The sequence below is a fragment of the Arachis hypogaea genome, chromosome 13 (assembly GCF_003086295.3).
Source record: "Arachis hypogaea cultivar Tifrunner chromosome 13, arahy.Tifrunner.gnm2.J5K5, whole genome shotgun sequence".
Taxonomy (NCBI): domain Eukaryota; kingdom Viridiplantae; phylum Streptophyta; class Magnoliopsida; order Fabales; family Fabaceae; genus Arachis; species Arachis hypogaea.
The window spans coordinates 57,740,259-57,762,225 of NC_092048.1; the positions used below are offsets into that span (position 1 = coordinate 57,740,259).

General features: G+C 37.7%; 1 non-coding gene across 1 annotated transcript; it reads right to left on the reverse strand.

Annotated features, from left to right (window-relative positions):
* Positions 1 to 6,900: 6,900 nt before the first annotated feature.
* Positions 6,901 to 7,004, reverse strand: LOC112740007 (small nucleolar RNA R71). Its single transcript, XR_003170943.1, has one exon. It is a non-coding gene; the product is annotated as a small nucleolar RNA R71 (small nucleolar RNA).
* Positions 7,005 to 21,967: the final 14,963 nt, after the last annotated feature.

A 21,967-nucleotide genomic window follows, 5' to 3' on the forward strand; every position in this document is an offset into this window, starting at 1 on the left:
CATCATTTACTTATTTCTGTAAACCCTAGTAACTAGTTTAGTATAAATATGACTTTTTACTATTGTATTTACATCTTTTAGTTTCATCTTTGGATTACTTTTTGATACTTTGATCACGTTTAGGGGGCTGGCCATTCGGCCATGCCTGGACCTTATCACTTATGTATTTTCAACGGTAGAGTTTCTACACACCATAGATTAAGGTGTGGAGGTCTGCTGTTCCTCAAAGATTAATGCAAAGTACTACTGTTTTTCTATTCAATTCAACTTATTCCGCTTCTAAGATATTCATTCGCACTTTAATATGATGGATGTGATGATCATGACAGTCATCATCATTCTCACTTATGAACGCGTGCCTGACAACCACCTCCGTTCTACCTTAGATTGAATGGATATCTCTTGGATATCTAATACAGGGGACCGAGTCCGAGATATTAGAGTCTTCGTGGTATAAGTTAGAACCCATGGATGGCCATTCCTGAGATCTGGAAAGTCTAAACCTTGTCTGTGGTATTCTGAGTAGGATCTGGGAAGGGATGGCTGTGACGAGCTTAAAAATCGCGAGTGCTGGGCGTAGTGACAGACGCAAAAGGATCAATGAATCCTATTCCAGTATGATCGAGAACCGACAGATGAAAAGCCGTGCCGTGACAGAGCATCTTGGACCATTTTCACTGAGAGGACGGGAAGTAGCCATTGACAATGGTGATGCCTAACATACAGCTTGCCATAGAAAGGAGTAGGATTGATTGGATGAAGACAGCAGGAAAGCAGGGATCAGAGGAACGAAAGCATCTCTATACGCTTATCTGAAATTCTCACCAATGAATTATATAAGTACCACTATCCTATTTTATATTTTATTTATTTTCGTCCACTATAATCTCTTAATACATTTAATCCGCCTGACTGAGATTTACAAGGTGACCATAGCTTGCTTCAAGCCGACAATCTCTGTGGGATCGACCCTTACTCACGTAAGGTTTATTACTTGGATGACCCAGTGCACTTGCTGGTTAGTTGTACGAAGTTGTGAAACAGATATAAGATCACGAACGTACGTATTGAGTTTTTAGCACCGTTACCAAGGAATGTAATGATCACAATTTCGCACACCAGTTATGAATTATGTGTATTATAGCTTGAAGTTGTGGTTATTAGAAAATATTGGAGTTGTTGGTGATTGTTGGTGACTTGGTTGTGGTTGGAGGCTTGGCTTTGCACTCAATTCGAGTTTTGATACATATAGAGAATCGGTCAAGGTATGATTTCGGTTTCCTCTGTGTAATATATAATATTTCTGGACACTTAGGCTAGTGACCCATAGGATAGGATTGAATTAAATTGGTTGTTAGAATTGTTGAGATATGATGAATGATGAATTGATGAGCTTTGACTATGTTTATAGAAGTATTGCATGATAATGTATGATGATTTGATGATTTGGAATGTTGATAAATTGCAATGTTTATGTTGGTTGCATGATTGGAGATTGAGATTGAAATTAATTATAATGATTGTTGGTAAGGGTGAAATGATATTTGATTTATGTGTTGTGAAAATATGAGTGTATTACCATGTATTTGATAATGAGAATTGATGATCTCATAAGATAGAGGGGGTGAATTGAGGTATGGCAAAAGGTAAGATTTGATGTGGGATGGAGTTAATGTGGTTTTGGTTGGTTTGAGTTGTGAAAATTGGGAAGATTGATAATTTGTAAATTTTTGGTAAAACTGAGATTTTGGTGAACTTCCATGAATCATATCTTGAGCTACCGTACTTGAAATTCAAAGTGTTTTTTTTCAAATGAAAGGAAATTGAACAAGCTTTAAAATGGTTTAAATTTTGTGGAAATCCGAATTCGGTAGAAAAAGATATGATTGTGGAAAGTTTGGTGTCAAAATCTAAAATTCTACAATGTTGCAGAATTTTCTGATTTCTGCTTTGTGTGCGCACGCACACTCCTGTGATTTTTCAAACCTGTGTGCACGCACAGACTTGTGTGTACGTACACACAGAGTAAGACTTGCTGTTGGCAGCGCTAGCTCACCCTGTGTGCACACATAACCAATGGAGTTTTACAACCTGTGTGCACGCACAGCCCTGTGCGCACACACACGTTGGAAGGTGCTTCTGTTGGAGGCGCTAGCACGCCTTATGCGAGCGAATAGAATTATGAAATTTGTACCTGTGCGTACGCACACCTCTATGCGTACGCACACTTTTTGAAAAATCTCCAAGGCATGCACACATACACCCCTGTGCGTACGCACATGCCCTGTTTTTCAACTTGAACTTTGTTTTTGACTATTTCACCTTCCCAACGAGCTTAATCTTCTGTGACACCTTTTTAAGAATCTTGGGCTTATTTTTGGGTATAAAAACATGGGAAAATTCTTAAGTGGAATTAATTGGTATTTATTTCGAAAAGTTAGAGAACGGAGGCTTAGGTTTCTGATGTACTGAGGATGGGTTTGGTTGAGAGAGAAGGAAGAGTAATGAATTGATGATTATTGAAAGTAAATTGAGAAAGTCACGAACTATTGAGTTCGGAAATGGAAATGTTGAATTGTCAGTGGTTGAGATGAATCGAGGACTCAGAATGAAATAATGGATCCATGCTATACTGAAAAATGTTTTCTGAAAACCACTGAACTATTGTTGTATACTGAGATTTGTTGATACGCTATGCGCCTAGCAGGGATGGGGTTGGATCCCGCCTGTCGAGGTAGCGGTGGCGGCGTAAGGGCGGTGGTTCGTCCCGCTTGCATTGAGATGTGAGGTCTGCGGCAAAAGTATCCCACTCGCATCCCTTCGGATCAATAGAGTGTGCAGGCACAAAATCTTGGACGGTGTTCCGAGCACCATATCTCGGGGGTTCCCAATGATTCCGAAGGGCGACATCTCCATGGAGATATGTCGGGATGGCAGTTGAACCGACAATGTGATATCACAGCCAGTAGGACAGACATTCATCATGTGCATCTTCTATCTGTTTGTATGCTTTACCTACTTGTAATTGTTTGCCTAATTATATAACATGCCTATTTGAATTACTTGATATATATATGCCTATACTTGTGTTTTACTTGCATTGAACTTAATTGTGCTTTCTACTGGGATTGAGGAGGCTTGGAAGGCGGTGGCGATGGGATCGCATGGAGGATAGGCTGGTGAAGGCTGTGGAATAGCGCAGAGTTGTTAGTTAGAAAATCCACTAAGTTAGATTACCCTTTCATTATGTTAAGGTTTTACTTATGCTTTACTGTTTTAGTTGTGCTTTAAGATGAATCTTGTGATGGATATGAAGTTCTAGGATTTCCTTTGGCGTCCCGGGGTCTTATATCTTACATCACTGGGCACTATTACCATACTGAGAACCTCCGGTTCTCATACCATATTTTTGTTGTGTTTTTCAGATGCAGGTCATAACCCACCTCGGTGAGTTGCTTGGATGGTGACAGAAGCGAAGGATCCTTATCTGTTTTGGATGTCTTTTGGTTATTTTGTTTAGATCTCCCATCTTTTGTATTTTTCTTTTTCCTAGAGGCTTATTTTGAGAGAAAAACTTGTAAAAGCTGTTTTAACTTCGGAATTCTGTATGATCTGTATATATAACTGATGCCAAGGCATCTTAGGCTAGTTTCACTAGCATTTTTCTATTAGTTTTAGTTGTTTTATGCATTTTCTAGAGCTTAAAGTAACCAAAAATGGTTAAATGAAGAACAAAGCAATGAACCATCCAAACAGTATGATTTTGATGCAAATTCCATGAGTTTTAGTTATATTACTTGAATGATATGAATGGAAGAATTCTCATGAAATTTTGCAAGACTTTGATGCATTTGTTTGGATGATTTCAGGGGAGAAGAGGCTAAGCAAGGAAGCAACAAAATCAATAAAGGAAGCTTGAATATCACATGTGGAGTTTAAGTTCCAGTTTAAGCCTAAACTGGAGCTTAAACGCCAGAATCATGAAGGCTAAGAAATGCTTGAATTGAAGTTTAACCTCCAGTTTAACCTCAAACTGGAGGTTAAACGCCAGTATGAAAAGTCTCACCAAAGAAGCATTCCACGTTTAACCTCCAGTTTGACCTCAAACTGGAGGTTAAACGCCAGAATGATAATGCCACTCAGGAAGGAGTTCCACGTTTAACCTCCAGTTTAACCTTAAACTGGAGGTTAAACGCCAGAATGGGAAAAGCACCAGGGAGCCATTTCCACGTTTAAGCTCCAGTTTGACCTCAAACTGGAGCTTAAACGTGTTCGACCAAGAACTCTCCTCCAGGGTTGCTCTCTCCATTCCCACGTTTAAGCTCCAGTTTGACCTCAAACTGGAGCTTAAACGTGTTCGACACCTCCAGGGCTACTCTTCTAAGCTTCCACGTTTAACCTCCAGTTTAACCTTAAACTGGAGGTTAAACGTGTTCGACCTCCAGGATGCCTCCTTCCATTTCCACGTTTAACCTCCAGTTTAACCTTAAACTGGAGGTTAAACGTGTTCGACCTCCAAGGCTGCCCTTCCTATATCCACGTTTAAGCTTCAGTTTAACCTTAAACTGAAGCTTAAACGTGTTCGACTACATGACTCTCCAGGGCTGCCTTCTTCCATTTCCACGTTTAAGCTTCAGTTTAACCTTAAACTGAAGCTTAAACGTGCTTCTACAAAAGGCCTCACTGGAAGTGTCTGGCGTTTAAGTTGCAGTTTAAGCTTAAACTGCAACTTAAACGCCACCCTTGGAAAAGGTTTCTGGACCAAAAATATTGTGGTTTAAGTTAGTATTTGAGCACAAACATTAACTTAAACTTATTCTGGTATGAAACCCAATTGAATATCATGGTTTATGGGATTGGGCCTGAAGGATTGATGAGTCTGAAATTTCAATTTATTGAGTCATGTGCCATTATTTGATTATCACTAAGTTGGCTCAATGAATGTTACAGAATTTGGATCAACAACCTCATCAAGATTATGGATCATAAACCCAAGGCAAAAGGAAAGCAGGGAGAGGCCTCAAAGCCCAAGAAACACAACAGAAGCTCAATATAGAAAGTGTATAAATAGGATAGAATTTAAGTTAGATGGAACTTTTGGAACTTTTACTTTCACTTTTAGCTAGTTTTCATATCTTTGTAATTGAATTCAGAGCTATGACTCACTAAACCCCCTTTCATTGGGTTAGGGAGCTCTATTGTAATTCAATGAATCAATAATAGTTTATCTTCTTCTTCAATCTTTTCTCTTGAATTTTGTTAGAAAGCTTCTCGATCTAATTCCATTGGGTAGTTGTCTTGGGAAAGAAACTACCCATAATTGGAATCCTTCGGAACCTTGGGAAAGGAATGGAGGATTCATGCTAGAGAAGCTTTCTCACAGTGAATTGGATTGGGATTTGGATGGATATTGTGACATGTAATCCTACCAAATTGTGGTTCATGAAACTGTGTGGTATAATCAGTGATCGAGCATCATCTCTTCTTATGAACATTTAAACCAAGGGATTGGGAATTTGTTCATTTTTAGAGAGAATTGGTGAGCCAAGGGATTGGGATCCAATCATATAAGATTGCCAAGCAAAATTCAATGAACGCATTGCTTGAGGAAGAGATAAACATGTTTTGATTCGGAGATCTCAATATCTCCTATAACCCAATGAATCCCCCAATTCTGATTTCCATCTTCTCTTTACATTCTGCAACTCAATTCTTGCAATCACCCCCATTCCCTTTTAATTTCAGCAATTTACATTCTGCTCTTTAATTCATGCAATTTAAGATTCCGCCATTTAATTTTCTTGTCATTTACTTTTCCCGCCAATTTTACATTCCGCAATTCTCATCTCAAATCTTGATTCCGCTCAACTAGAACACACTTCTAATCCGAATTGCTCACTCAACCAATCCTTGTGGGATTCGACCTCACTCTATTGTGAGTTTTTACTTGACGATAACCGGTGCACTTGCCGGAAGGAATTTTGCCGATCGTGCAATTTCCTAAATCGTAGCATAACTAGTTTATGCGCATCAAGTTTATGGCGCCGTTGCCGGGGATTGGTTTTCGATTGACAATTCTCCAATTGGAAGCTAACTAGATTGAGCAATTTCTCTTGCTTTGTTAATTCTGTTCAAGTTACTTGTTGAATTTTAATTTCTGCACTCGGTTACATGCTTTCTTTCTTTATGCCTTTAAATTCAAGCAACTAACTCACTGACTCACTAACTGTTTGAATTAATTCCTCAATTGCTCTAACCATACTCTTCCATTAACCAAGAGTATTTCACTTGTTTGTGCCTGTGCTGTGTTCTTGTATGACAGGTAGGAGAGGAGAGACATCAACTCCTCCATATACCGAACCAGAGAGGACCCTTCATAGACTGAGAAGGGAAGCAAGAGGGAAGAGAGTAGTGGGAGAAGAGGAATCTGAAGAAGAATCTGAGGACAATTTTGAGGAAGCTCTAGATCTCAACATGGATAGAGAAGTTCACAACCATGAGAGAGCTGATGGAAACAATGCCATTCCTGAGAGGAGGGTTCTTAGTTCATACATAAACCCAACCTCTGGGAATTGTGGTAGCAGCATCCAGAAACCACCCATTCAGGCCACCAATTTCGAGCTCAAACCACAGCTAATATCACTTGTGGAGAATCATTGTTCATTTGGTGGAAGTGCTAATGAAGACCCAAACCAACATCTCACAAAATTCCTGAGAATTTGTGACACTGTGAAGTCTAATGGAGTCCAGGAAGATGCCTATAAACTGCTTTTGTTCCCATTTTCACTTAGGGACAAAGCAGCTAAGTGGCTGGAATCATTCCCAAGGGGGAGTCTAACAACATGGGATGAGGTGGAAAGCAAGTTTCTGGCACGTTTCTACCCCCCACAAAAGGTCAATAGGCTTCGATCTGAGGTTCAGACGTTTAGACAACAAGATGGTGAAACTCTCTACGAGGCATGGGAGAGATTCAAGGACTTGACAAGGAAATGCCCACCAGACATGTTCCATGATTGGGTGCAATTGCATATTTTCTATGATGGACTCTCTTATGAATCAAGGAAGGCTGTAGACCATTCATCAGGAGGTTCATTGAACAGGAAAAAGACTGTGGAAGAGGCCATTGAAGTGATTGAGACAGTAGCTGAGAATGAGTACTACTATGCATCAGAGAGGCACAACACTAAGGGAGTCATGGAGCTGAACCATGTTGATACAATTCTAGCCCAAAACAAGGTGTTTGCCAAGCAATTAGCAGAACTTACCAGGCAATTAGAAACAAAGCAAGTGGCTGCAATACACACACAAGATCAAGAGGAAGTAAGCATTGAAGGAGGTGATTGGGAAGAGGCCAACTATGTGGGAAACCAACAGAGGCAATCATATGATCCACATTCCAACACTTACAACCCAGGCTGGAGAAACCACCCAAACTTTGGGTGGGGGAACCAACAAACCCAACCACAAAACCACAAACCTTACAACCACAACCAACATAACAATTCCACATACCAAAATTCCAACCAAAGATCATACCGAGCCACACAAAACACTTACCCCCAATCATCATATCATGGCCAAAATAATCAACCTACCCAACTTAATCCCAACCAACAATTTCAAGATCAATTAAACCGGATAGAAGGAATGATGGCAACCATGAGTCAAGACATAACCGAATTGAAAAGCTTCAGGGATGATGTGAGAGCTACCTTAAGAAACCATGGTGAAAAACTCAAGAGGATGGAGTCTCAAGTAGGAGAGCTATCTCAACAGGCCGTCAAATCAACTGCAGTGTTCCCTAGTGACACAGAAAAGAATCCTAAAGGGGAACAAAAGAGAGTGAGATGGGAAGAATGCAAGGCCATCACTATATTGAAGGAAGTTTCAGAAGAAGAAGGAATCAGGCCCTCAGAGCAGGAGCCAGAAATCTTGAAGGAAGGAGTGGAAGAAGTTAAGCAGGAAAGTGGAACTGAGCAAGCCAAGGAACTGCAAAAAGGCATGCTGGAAATATACCAACCAAAAGCACCATTTCCTCAGAGGTTAGGAGGAGGTGAAAAAGAGAAAACCTATTCAAGGTTTTTAGAGACATTTAACTCTCTCCATGTCAATATTCCCTTTCTTGAGATTCTCCATCAAATGCCTACACACATCAAGTATTTAAAGGAATTGTTAAGCAAGAAAAGAGTTTTGAAGGGAGGACAAACGGTAACAATGAACAAAGAATGCAGTGCTCTCATCAAGAAGGACACACTCTCTAAGAAAACGGACCCAGGAAGTTTTCATATCCCTTGCATCATAGGGGAAACAAAAATTGACAGAGGATTCTGTGACCTAGGAGCTAGCATAAATGTGATGCCTCTAACTCTTATGAAGAGGCTACAACTGAATGAGGTGAGATCCACTGATGTAATCATACAACTGGCTGACAAAACTCAGAAGCAAGCTGAAGGGGTAGTTGAAAATGTGCTGGTGAAAGTGGGGGATTATTACTTCCCCACAGACTTTGTCATTGTGGACATGGAGGAAAGCTACTTACACCCTATCATTCTGGGCAGACCATTTCTAGCCACTACTAGAGCGCTCATAGATGTAGAACAAGGAGAGCTAATTCTGAGAATACATGATGAACAGCTCATTTTCAAAGTTTTCAAACCTGCATCTGAACTTGAACCAGAACCTGAAAAGCCTAAGGATGATAGTAACCATCTGTGTTTGGAGGGAAGTAATCCAGCAGCTGAAACTCTAAAACAGTTCTTGGAAGGCAAACAAGAGTTGCAAGAGTTAAAGCCACAAGAATCAGTGGAAACAGATCAGAAGGATCCTCCTAACATAAGGGTCAATGAAGAAATCCTCAAGAGAAAGGGAAGAGTGATAGGGAGATTGCCAAGAGGGTGGAGAAACAAGAAAATTCCCACTGAAGGTTTCTCTCCGGGAGATAACGTGATATCAAGTCATTATCTGCCAATCCCACCTGGCCTCAAAACCATTCCTTCCCAGCTCCCTCAAGTGTTCACAATCAGGAAAGTTCTTTCTATGGAACATTTAGAGGTCATGAATGAATCAAGTGGGGACGTTTTCATAGTGAGAGGAGAAGACGTCAAGCACTACAATCCACCCTAACAAGGAACAACCGTCAAGCTAATGACGTTAAAGAAGCGCTTGTTGGGAGGCAACCCAACCTGAGGTAATACCCTTTTGCTGTTTCTTTTATTTGTTTCAATAAAAAGGGTGAAGTAGTTTCTGTGCATTGCAAAGAATTAAGTTTGGTGTTTCACACCAAACAATGAATTCGTGGATCAATAATTCAAAGGGGAATGTGTGACTCTAAGTTTGGTGTTCCACCATAAAGATCAACTGAACACAACAACCTTTGAATTATATGAGAAGAACAACCATTCTAAGCAGTCACAGAAATGCTTAAAACCCTTAGCAGCAACTTCATTCCAAAGAGAACTCAAGGATTCAAAGCACAGAGAAGTAAGTGGGAGACTAAGTTTGGTGTTCACACACCAACTTAAGACTCAGATACTTACCCACACATAGTTGAGCTAACCAATCAAGTGCTTGAGAAGCAAGCAACTTCATCACTCTTTGCAGGAAAGGAAACAAGGATTTTAAAGCATGAAGCAACATTTAGGAGAAGAAGGGAAATCAAATTGTTTCCTGGCAACAAAGAGAAAACAAGGAATTTCACAAGGTGGTATTGTTCCTTGATAATTCTTTAAAAAGGGCAAACAAAAGCATGCTTGTTCTGGTTTAAACTGAAAATGTTGAATCTTTCTAGAATGTGAAGTTTTTAGTATATTTGTCTGTTTATTGCTTTGAATAAAGTGAATGCCTAGATGTTTGGATATAACTTCACCTTCTTAAACGAGTGCTTGCCATGCTTGTTCTGTTTCCAAAAATAAAAGAAAAGTTTGAACAAAAGTAACTTGGCTAAATTAGTGACGAATCAAGTAGAATTAAGTGGTGGTATGCATGCTTGATTGTTTAGTCAGATCACTGGAATTAGAGTGTAGAATTATCATTCTTTGTGTAGAAATTGAAAACTGTCTATGGATCTTGATGAATAAATGTCTTTGGCCATGAAAAAGAAAGAAAAAGAAGAAGAAAAAGCCACTGAAAAAGGGCAACCAAAAAGCAAAAAAAAAAAAATTGAGAAAATAAGCTAGGTACCAATGGTTTGAACTTCTGAGACAAATGCCTGTGGTGTTTATGTATTAAGGATATGTTTGGATGAATAGGTTCTGAGGAGTGTTTCAACACTTGGTAACTTGGGTTAACTAACCCGGGATTATCAACCAAAAGTCCATTATCAAGAGCAACCTAAATACAAAACATTTAGTCACACAAAGAGGTGCTGGGCACCAATGTCTCAAGAAGAAATGTGAACTAAAATGCCTAAAGTGGATATGTGTAGTGCACTGATAAGAAAAAGAAAATGCCAAAGGCTTGTGCAACACATGACACTAAGCAAACAAGGAGCAAAAGAAGCTCTAAGAAAAAGAAAAGAAAAACAAAGAAGAGAAAAGTGCCAAAGACATAAGAATAACAAGAGGCCATAGCAGTGTTTGATGGATGCAATGAAAAAGTGATAATCTTACCTGATAAGTATGAAAAAGTGATGCTGCAACTTTCTGCATAAAACCCTTCTGAGGAACTTCAAATGCTTGCTAATATAGCCAATGTAATTGCTTTCTGTTTCATACTTTCTTCTTAAATAACTCAGGACTTGCTTAGGGACAAGCAAGTATTAAGTTTGGTGTTGTGATGCCAAGGCATCTTAGGCTAGTTTCACTAGCATTTTTCTGTTAGTTTTAGTTGTTTTATGCATTTTCTTGAGCTTAAAGTAACCAAAAATGGTTAAATGAAGAACAAAGCAATGAACCATCCAAACAGTATGATTTTGATGCAAATTCCATGAGTTTTAGTTATATTACTTGAATGATATGAATGGAAGAATTCTCATGAAATTTTGCAAGACTTTGATGCATTTGTTTGGATGATTTCAGGGGAGAAGAGGCTAAGCAAGGAAGCAACAAAATCAATAAAGAAAGCTTGAATATCACATGTGGAGTTTAAGTTCCAGTTTAAGCCTAAACTGGAGCTTAAACGCCAGAATCATGAAGGCTAAGAAATGCTTGAATTGAAGTTTAACCTCCAGTTTAACCTCAAACTGGAGGTTAAACGCCAGTATGAAAAGTCTCACCAAAGAAGCATTCCACGTTTAACCTCCAGTTTGACCTCAAACTGGAGGTTAAACGCCAGAATGATAATGCCACTCAGGAAGGAGTTCCACGTTTAACCTCCAGTTTAACCTTAAACTGGAGGTTAAACGCCAGAATGGGAAAAGCACCAGGGAGCCATTTCCACGTTTAAGCTCCAGTTTGACCTCAAACTGGAGCTTAAACGTGTTCGACCAAGAACTCTCCTCCAGGGTTGCTCTCTCCATTCCCACGTTTAAGCTCTAGTTTGACCTCAAACTGGAGCTTAAACGTGTTCGACACCTCCAGGGCTACTCTTCTAAGCTTCCACGTTTAACCTCCAGGATGCCTCCTTCCATTTCCACGTTTAACCTCCAGTTTAACCTTAAACTGGAGGTTAAACGTGTTCGACCTCCAGGGCTGCCCTTCCTATATCCACGTTTAAGCTTCAGTTTAACCTTAAACTGAAGCTTAAATGTGTTCGACTACATGACTCTCCAGGGCTGCCTTCTTCCATTTCCACGTTTAAGCTTCAGTTTAACCTTAAACTGAAGCTTAAACGTGCTTCTACAAAAGGCCTCACTGGAAGTGTCTGGCGTTTAAGTTGCAGTTTAAGCTTAAACTGCAACTTAAACGCCACCCTTGGAAAAGGTTTCTGGACCAAAAATATTGTGGTTTAAGTTAGTATTTGAGCACAAACATTAACTTAAACTTATTCTGGTATGAAACCCAATTGAATATCATGGTTTATGGGATTGGGCCTGAAGGATTGATGAGTCTGAAATTTCAATTTATTGAGTCATGTGCCATTATTTGATTATCACTAAGTTGGCTCAATGAATGTTACAGAATTTGGATCAACAACCTCATCAAGATTATGGATCATAAACCCAAGGCAAAAGGAAAGCAGGGAGAGGCCTCAAAGCCCAAGAAACACAACAGAAGCTCAATATAGAAAGTGTATAAATAGGATAGAATTTAAGTTAGAAGGAACTTTTGGAACTTTTACTTTCACTTTTAGCTAGTTTTCATATCTTTGTAATTGAATTCAGAGCTATGACTCACTAAACCCCCTTTCATTGGGTTAGGGAGCTCTATTGTAATTCAATGAATCAATAATAGTTTATCTTCTTCTTCAATCTTTTCTCTTGAATTTTGTTAGAAAGCTTCTCGATCTAATTCCATTGGGTAGTTGTCTTGGGAAAGAAACTACCCATAATTGGAATCCTTCGGAACCTTGGGAAAGGAATGGAGGATTCATGCTAGAGAAGCTTTCTCACAGTGAATTGGATTGGGGTTTGGATGGATATTGTGACATGTAATCCTACCAAATTGTGGTTCATGAAACTGTGTGGTATAATCAGTGATCGAGCATCATCTCTTCTTATGAACATTTAAACCAAGGGATTGGGAATTTGTTCATTTTTAGAGAGAATTGGTGAGCCAAGGGATTGGGATCCAATCATATAAGATTGCCAAGCAAAATTCAATGAACGCATTGCTTGAGGAAGAGATAAACATGTTTTGATTCGGAGATCTCAATATCTCCTATAACCCAATGAATCCCCCAATTCTGATTTCCATCTTCTCTTTACATTCTGCAACTCAATTCTTGCAATCACCCCCATTCCCTTTTAATTTCAGCAATTTACATTCTGCTCTTTAATTCATGCAATTTAAGATTCCGCCATTTAATTTTCTTGTCATTTACTTTTTCCGCCAATTTTACATTCCGCAATTCTCATCTCAAATCTTGATTCCGCTCAACTAGAACACACTTCTAATCCGAATTGCTCACTCAACCAATCCTTGTGGGATTCGACCTCACTCTATTGTGAGTTTTTACTTGACGATAACCGGTGCACTTGCCGGAAGGAATTTTGCCGATCGTGCAATTTCCTAAATCGTAGCATAACTAGTTTATGCACATCAATAACTAGCTGGCTTAAACTCTGCGAGCTGTGGCTAGATTCTCATACTATTATACTATTATCTTTTGTTATATTATATCTATATCTTGTGCGTTAAGTTTTTAGCTTCGTGTGCACGTTTTGTAATTTTCAAATCCTGTTTTTGAGCTATATCCTTCATCAGGCTTCTAGATTATATTATTTCTCCTATACATTATACGTATGAGCTTAGAACTGTCGTAACCTTTGATTAACTTTTGCTTTATAACGCGAGGTAAGGCTTAAGGTAATTAGGGTGTTACATTTAGTGGTATCAGAGCGGTTTATCCTCGTGAGCCTGAGGGATAGACCGATTGTGCTTCATTGCATACTCTGGGTCATTTTTCTTTCATGCTATTTTGGTTATCTCATTGATATTCATAGCATGCTTGTTTGTGAGTGCCTTTTTGGATAATTGAAGCACTAAACTTTTGATATTGAAACTGATTACCTTGATATCGACTGCTTGGTGTAGACAGGAACCCTAATGGCTACTCGCGGACAAGGTCGGTCACGTATACGGAGAGATTATGAAAGTAACCATCGATGGATAATCACACTAAATTCATGGCGGCGATGAATAACTTAGCTAACACGATTCAAGCGGGCACTGTTATGACTACTCATGCTTTGCGGCGGATAAAGCAATCAGTCATAAATGAAAATGTAGAGGGTGCTGAGGATAGCTTAGAGGGTGTTCCGAGAACTCTACCTGCTTTTCTGAAAGTTGACCCACCGATTTTCAATGGATCGACAAACCCTACTGAAGCAGACAACTGGTTCCAAGCTGTGGAGCGGGCCTCGCGAACTCAACATGTACCGTATGACCAGTTCATGGAATATGCGACTTATCAACTAGTGGGAAAAGCTCAGCAATGGTGGCAAGGAGAGCGCCGACAGCTACACCAACAAAATATGGACATTACATGGATGTTATTCCAGGCAGCTTTCTACAAGAAGTACTTTCATGAGTCAATAAAGGAGGCCAGAGAGTTGGAATTCTTACGGTTGAAGCAAGGGTCTATCACTACAAGAAAAATCACTTTTAGCGGCCATTTATTTTACTTTTAGCGGCAATAAAAATAGCCGCTAATACATTTACCGGCAATTAGACATTAGCTGTCTTATGCTTTGCCGCTAAAAGGTTTTAGCGACAATTATAACATTTGCTGGTAAAGACTTTTTTAATGGCCACAAAAAGTATATAACTTTTAGTGGCCATTTTCTTGGCAATTTATATGGCCACCAAAAGTAATTCTAAGATTGTAATGTTATTCACTTTTAGTAGCCATTACTATTGCTGCCAAAATCTATTTTATCGGCAATTTATATAGCCACTAAAAATTATTCTAAAATTATAATGTTATTCACTTTTAGTTGCCATTATTATTGCCACTAAAATCTTAAGGCTTTTTTTAGTTATAATATACTGAAATTAATTACTACAAAATGAGATATTTTATTAAACTCAAATATTGATACATAAAATTCTCTTGAAAAGTAATAAATCATGTTACAAATCTAAACAATAAAAAAATGCTACAAGCCTATAATTATGCTAAAAGTAATATTATAAAAAGGAATATATCTTAAGACTTTTATTTTTGCTGGTGATTATTCAATAGAAATGGAAATGAACTATAATTCCAATATATCTTGTTCAATGAATATATCTTTACTAATTTATCAAAGAAGAACAAAAGGAATTCGACCAAAGACGATCAATCCTCATAAAATCCACATAGAGCAATAATAAAATGTAACATGTTATTAAAAAAAGCTAGGGGATAAATCTAGATAAGAGACCAAAAACCAAAATAAAGTGAAAAGGATAGCTTTGCTCAGCTTGAATCATAAAGTTGGATCATTTTTCCTAACAAATTCAGCCATGGTTTACTTAACCATGAATTTAATCGGATATAATAATCATGGTTAACTACAAACATATCACTGGCTGAATCAGTTTAGCAAATGATTAATCATATGCAGAGATTGTAATGTCCAATTATGGTCCAAATTAAACAATAGTACAGAACTATCATTTCATTTTACTAACAGAGAAAGAATAAAATAAGGCCTACAAATTTACTAAGCTTCCATGTCTAATGCCGACAACAATAGAAATCATTCAGTCTTTGACAGGGGAAAAATCGTCGGTAAAGAATTTCACTAAAATAATCGCGTTGTAAATATAGATCTAAACCGGCAATTAAACCTCAATCAAATTTAATTTGTTTGTTACTTAAGCAAACCCAATAAAAGTAACCGAAGTATTAAACCTCGGGTCGTCTCTCAAGGAATTGCAGGGAGGTATGTTACTTATAATTGGTTATCAGATTGTATCTTTTTGGGTTTTTGAAATGAGAAACAAGTAATGTAAATAAATAGGAAATAAAATAATAATTAAGAAAGGTCTTAGCAAGGATTGATAATTAGAATTTCTATCCCCATTATCCTCCTCAATTGTGACATCAATTGTCCATTGCTCCCACTTAGTCAACCTCTAACTATGAAGGAAAGTCAAGTGGATAAATCAATTTGATTACTTAAGTCCTAGTCAACTCCTAAGGAAAGACTAGAGTTAGTGAAATTAAAATCAACTAACAACTTTCAATTATCAATCAACAAAAGAGTTTGATAACTCAAGAGTCTCCAATTACTCAATCTAAGCTAAGAACATAAAAAGCTAATTTAAATTCCAACCAGGCATTTTGTCAAATACTTGGAAGGCGCAACATAGAAACATAGAAAACTAGCAAGGAATATTAAATCTAAATAACCAATTGCAAACATCAACAATAACAAATGAGGAAAGGAGCAATAAATATGAAATACCTCAAATTGCATTAAAAAGGGAAATCAAATCTAACATGAGAATTCATAAACTAAATTAGCAACATAAAGTTATCAACAAGGAAAATAGATAAACTAGAATGCTAGAATAATTAAGAGTAGAAGAGAAACTAAATTGAAATAAGGTAAAATTCAAAATTTGAAAAGGAATAAAACTAAGAACCCTAAAACCTAGAGAGAGGAGAGAGAGGAGAGAGCCTGTCTCTCTAGAAAACTACATCTAAAACCTAAATTGTTGTGAATGAATGTTGAATCCTTGATTCCCCCACTCTGCAGCCTCTAATCTGTGTTTTCGGGCTTGGAACTAGGCCAAAAGTAGCCCAGAAATCGCCCGCAGCATTTTCTGATACGTCCAGCACGTGGCTCTGTCACGCATACGCTTCGCCCACGCGTACGCGTCGATGAACTTTTGCAAGGTCACGCATTTGAGTGATCCACGCATGCGCATTGCCTAACTACATGGCAACTATGGCAAATTGCATATCCTTTTGAAGCCCCGGATGTTAGCTTTCCAACGGAACTGGAACAGCCTCATTCGGACCTCTGTAGCTCAAGTTATGGTTGATTTAGTATAAAGAGGTCAGGCTTAACAGCTTAGCAATTCCTTCAATTTCTTGTATTCCTTCCATTTTTGCATGCTTCCTTTCCATCCTCTAAGCCATTCCTGCCCTATAAACCCTAAAAATACTTAACAAATATATCACGGGATCAAATGGCAATAAGAGAGGATTAAAATTAGCAAATTTAAGGCCAAAAAAGCATGTTTTTAATCATAGCACAAAATTAGGAAGGAAAATATAAAACATGCGAATTATATGAATAAGTGTGAGAATTAAGGCTAAAATCTACTAAATTAAGCACAAGATAAATCCTAAAAATGGGATTTATCAATCTCCCCACACTTAAACATTAGCATGTCCTCATGCTAAGCTCAAGAGAACCAAAAGAGTGAAGAGGAATGGTGAAACTTATGAGATGCGACCTATCTATATGAATGCAACTACATGCATAAATACTTCTACCTACTTGGTTAAAAGTAAACAAATTCTCCAAGACAAACATAAACTGGATTACACTAATTCAAATCGCAAAATAAAGTACAAGTAAACTTTCAAGAAGAAAGTAGCTCATGAAAGCCGGGAACAAAGAATCGAGCATCGAACCCTTACTGGAAGTGTATACACTCTAATCACTCAAGTGTTTAAGGTTCGATTCTCTCAATTCTCTACTAACCTTGCTTTCTAAAGCTTGCTCTTCTTCTACCAATCAAGAAAAATTTAATGCACAAATACACATATCAAGAGGTCTTATAAGGGTTGTAATGGGGTTAAGGTCAAGGTAGGATTATGTTTGGTCAAGTGGACTAAAATCTGAATCCTTAATTAACCTAAACTTCTCATTGATGGGTTGGAACCAGAATTCCAACACCTAAAACTCACTGGCAAGTGTACTGGTCGCATCAAGTAGTAAAACTCACTTAGAGTGAGGTCGATCTCACAGGGATTGATGGATCAAGCAACTTTAGTGGGTGATTAGTTTAGTCAAGCTAACATTGAAGTGAAATTGGATGAAATGTTACCAACAGAAAGTAAATAGCAAGGAAAATTAAAGTGCAGAAAGTAAAGTGAATGAAACTTAAAGAACAAGGAATGTAAATTGACAGAATCTAAAATGACAAGAAATGTAAATTGCAGTGAATGTAAAGGGGACTGGGTGCTGGAAATTAAAGGAAGCAATAATTCAAGCAACTGGAAATCTAAATTGCAGGAAGAATAAAAGGATTCTGGGAGCTGGGATTCAAGAAATCAAACAAGGAAGTGTAAATAGCAATCAAACAGAGAAGTAAAAGATGTAGCAGATTCAAACAGATTTGGAAAATCACTTGAAAAATCAAAACAGAAAGCAGCTTGGCTCAATTACAAAATCTAAATGAGAGGTTGAAGATCTCAGGAGCTCAATGAGACTAGAAAACAAGTCTAGATCTCAATTCCTTCCTTGATCCAACAGCAAACAGATTGAAGAAGAAATAGAGATGAAGGTAGTAAAAAGAGCTTTGATTCAAATCACAATTCACTGAAATTATGCAGACAAGCAAACAGAGAGAATTCTCAAGGTGAGATTGAAACAGAATTTCTTCAATTCTCAACCAAAGATTCAAAACAAAAAAGAAAATTAAGAGAGAGCTCTCTAATCCTAATGCTCCCTAGTGGAGCCAGCTTCCCAATGAAATGGAAGTGATGCCTTTATATAGGCTTTACAAAGTGAAAATGAAAATGAAAGTGAAATTAAAAACAAATTACAATTAAATGAATTTCCTATTTTAACTATCTCTTGTGCCTTTGAGTGATGATAATGGGCTTAGCTTGATTTGGATTTGAGGAAGAATGGATCCGGATGGCCTTGATGGAATTGGGTTGAAGATAGCCTCTGTTGATTGCTCTTGGTCTTGAGAAGAAATTTGTTTGCACTATGGACTCTGGGATCATTCATGTTTAAGTCAACATTTGAGGAAAACGTTGACTCAAACATCTTTATGTGATGGCGTTATGCAGAACGGGTGGTTGCTGTCACTCACATTTGAGTTCACGTTTGAGGTCAAACGTGAGCTCAAACTTGATCCTCCCCAAGGCAATCTTCAGCCAACGTTTGACCTCACGTTTGAGGCAAACATTGGCGCAAACATGGCTCCTTCTCCAGGGTATTCTTAAGCCAACGTTTGACCTCACGTTTGAGGCAAACATTGGCGCAAACGTTGAGCTCATCCCAGGGTATTCCTTAGCCAACGTTTGACCTCACGTTTGAGGCAAACGTTGGTGCAAACGTTGAGCTCCTCCAGGGTGGCTGTGCTGTTATCCACGTTTAAGTTCACGTTTGAGGCAAACGTGAACTCAAACGTGATCTTCTCAATGCTGCCTTTATTTCCATTCCTGCCATCCCCTTTCTTCAACCTTCCTCCAACCCTTTTGGTCACTTCAAAGTGTGCCCAAAATTTCTCTTTTTCTTCTTTTTAGCTTATTTTGTGCTCTTTTGCTTCTTTTTCTTCTTATTTCCTACAAAATTTATAAAATCAAAAGAACAAGGAAATATACCATTTAAGCACAAAAGAATGCAATAATTAAGCACTAATTATCAATTTCTTGTATGAAAAAACATAGAAAAACATGACATGGTGACATGTCATCGCAACAATGTAAGAAGAATAGCAACTCAATGTTCATGGTAAGCTAGTTTTCTAAGCATGTTACAATCACAAAATAAATGTAAATGATTGATACTTCTATCTAGCTCAATTTATGAAATCTTTTTCTTATATTTCTTCCTTGAAACAAGCTTTTGATTTTTTTATTAGCTTCTCCTTTTGGGTGCTTTGCCCCATGAGTTGATAACAAAGCTACGACTCTAAATGCTTTGTTTTCAAGTATTACCACTTGATACACAAGCACCACAAGCATTTAATTAGAGAACTTCATTAAGCTCATTTGTTTCATCTCTTTATTCTCTAATCATTGATGCTCAGAACCTTGAGCTTTGAGGGAGTGCTTTTTGTACTTGAGCCTAGCCTTGACTTCTAAGTGTTTTGTTTTCAAGTATTTTACTTGATACATAAACACCACAAGTACTTAACAATAAAATTGTCATTGGTACTCAGAGCCTTCAGCTTTCTCATTCTTTCCCTTTTTCTTTTCTTGCCTTAATTGTATTTGCTTCTTCAAGGTTTTCATGATTTCAAAATATTTCACAAAGTGTATTAGATGAAAACTTCAATTAAATAAAATCTAATGCAATTGAGCAATAATCAATCATACTAGTTTCCCAATACTTGTATGCACATGCTAAACTCTTCTTTAATTCCTTGTTTGTTTATGATCATGATGCTTTATTGCTTTTGAACTCACAAAACTCAAATTGGTAGTCATAATGCCACAGCAACATGTTACAAATCAAGATTCAAGCTATGCTTTATTCATATACACATGTAAACAGAGAAGATGAAGACAATCATGCAATTCAAAGTGCTAGAAAAAAATGAGAGGAAAAGAAACTTTACAACCTTGTAGTTTATCTTCTCTTATTGTTGTCATTTTCCTCTTATTCTTCTTCTTGCCTTGCCAAATTCAGAATGCTTGCTCATCTTCAAGCAACAATTAGAACAATGGCTATGGGACTATCATGGATCATGAATGTCTTACACAATGAAACATTAGTAGCACATGTGTTTCAAGTAAGCAAAATTAAAGATAACAATCAAGGCACAAGAGGCAGAGACATTTTGATTGCAAACATAAGAAGGTGAGCACAATACATTGCATAAAAGATAAGTGGCACACCAAACTTAGTGTGACACTTTCACTTGAAATTAATGCAAGTATCTAGTAAAGATTGGAAGAAAATTTTGTTGCATAGCAACACCAAACTTAGAATGCAATCATATGTCAATTTATTTGAATAACTAAGCAAATGAAACTGTTATATGTTAAGTACAATCACCAAGCTAAGAATCTGTCATGAATAAGGATCTCTTGCTGATGTACTAACAAAGACAGTTAATAAGTAAACTAGAGGAAAGTATTTAAAAACAGAAAAATAACTAAATCATGTAAAATGAAAAAGTGTTAAATCAAAAGATAAAAATAAAACTGCAGAGGCATTGTGATTATACAAACAAGTGGTGCTGCTGGATGACTTGCATAGAAAATTAAGTGGCACACCAAACTTAGAATCTTAGTGTGACACTTTCATTTTTGATTTGATGCAATCATCCAAAAAGATTGAAAACAATTTGTTGCAAGGTAACACCAAACTTAGAATGTAACCATATGCCAATTTATTGAAATTTAAACAAAGCAAAGAGAGAAAATAAACCAAGCAGATGAAAGAAATGTTACCTACGGTTGACATATTCTTCACTTTCTTCCTCTTCTTCCAGTTTGTTAAGAGGCATGACCTCAAGGGGGGAGATGATTCAGCTATTGTCCCTTGTCTTGGCCTTTCCGCAGCAAGCTTCCTTTTGTAAATATCTTGATTGAGCTTGCTTGCTGGATTAGGGATAGAATTGGTGCTCTTGCTAGTTGCCTTCACTTCCTTGAATCCAAGTCTTGGTGGTTGTGTGATTGTTGGAGTGTTCTCTTCATCAAGAGCTTTTTAAATTGATGGTTCAGTGGGCTCTTCCTTCTTGTAAATTTCTGCTTCAATTGAGTGTGAATTTCCTTGATTGGCTTCCTCCTCTTCTTTTACATCATCTTCCATTAAGTCTTTTGGGAGTGAAGTTTCAGGTTCCTCTATCACCTCAATTAGCTTCTATGAATATGAAGCCACAGGTTCAAACACCTCCACAACCTCCTTTTCCATTGAAATTTCACTTGACATAGAGGCTTCCTCATCTTGCTTTTCCTCTTTCTTCTTTGCACTCAACAATTGAGCTAACATCACCTCCATGTTTTTGAGGGAGTTCTCTTGTTCTTTCCAAACTTTCGTTGTCTTCTCCTCATATCTTTTGAGAATGGACTCAAGCTTTGAGAGCCTTGAGTGGTTCATGGAAATTTGTGTGGGTGGTGAGTTTTGAAAGGGGCTTTCTGTTGAAGCATGGTCAAGTGATGATATCTTTGGATGAATATCATATGGAGCATTAGAATTCTCTTCCCAGCCACCATTAGAATCATGACTTGCATCATTTTGTGGTGGAGGAAAATATCCCATATGGTTTTCTTGCTCATCTTGTGTCTCTGAAGCAAATCTCCATGGATTGGAGTGCTTAGAATTTGTATTTTCTTGGTGATATTCCTAGCCACCATTAGAGATTGATGATGGTGGGTAATATCCCATAAAATTTTGTTTGACCATAAGATGAGTTGAACTCCATTTGTATTTTGTAAAATGCAACATCAATGAAAATTGAAATTCATGTCAAAAAGAAAGAATTTCTTAGTGAGGCAATAGCTTAAACACCTTGCTATCAAC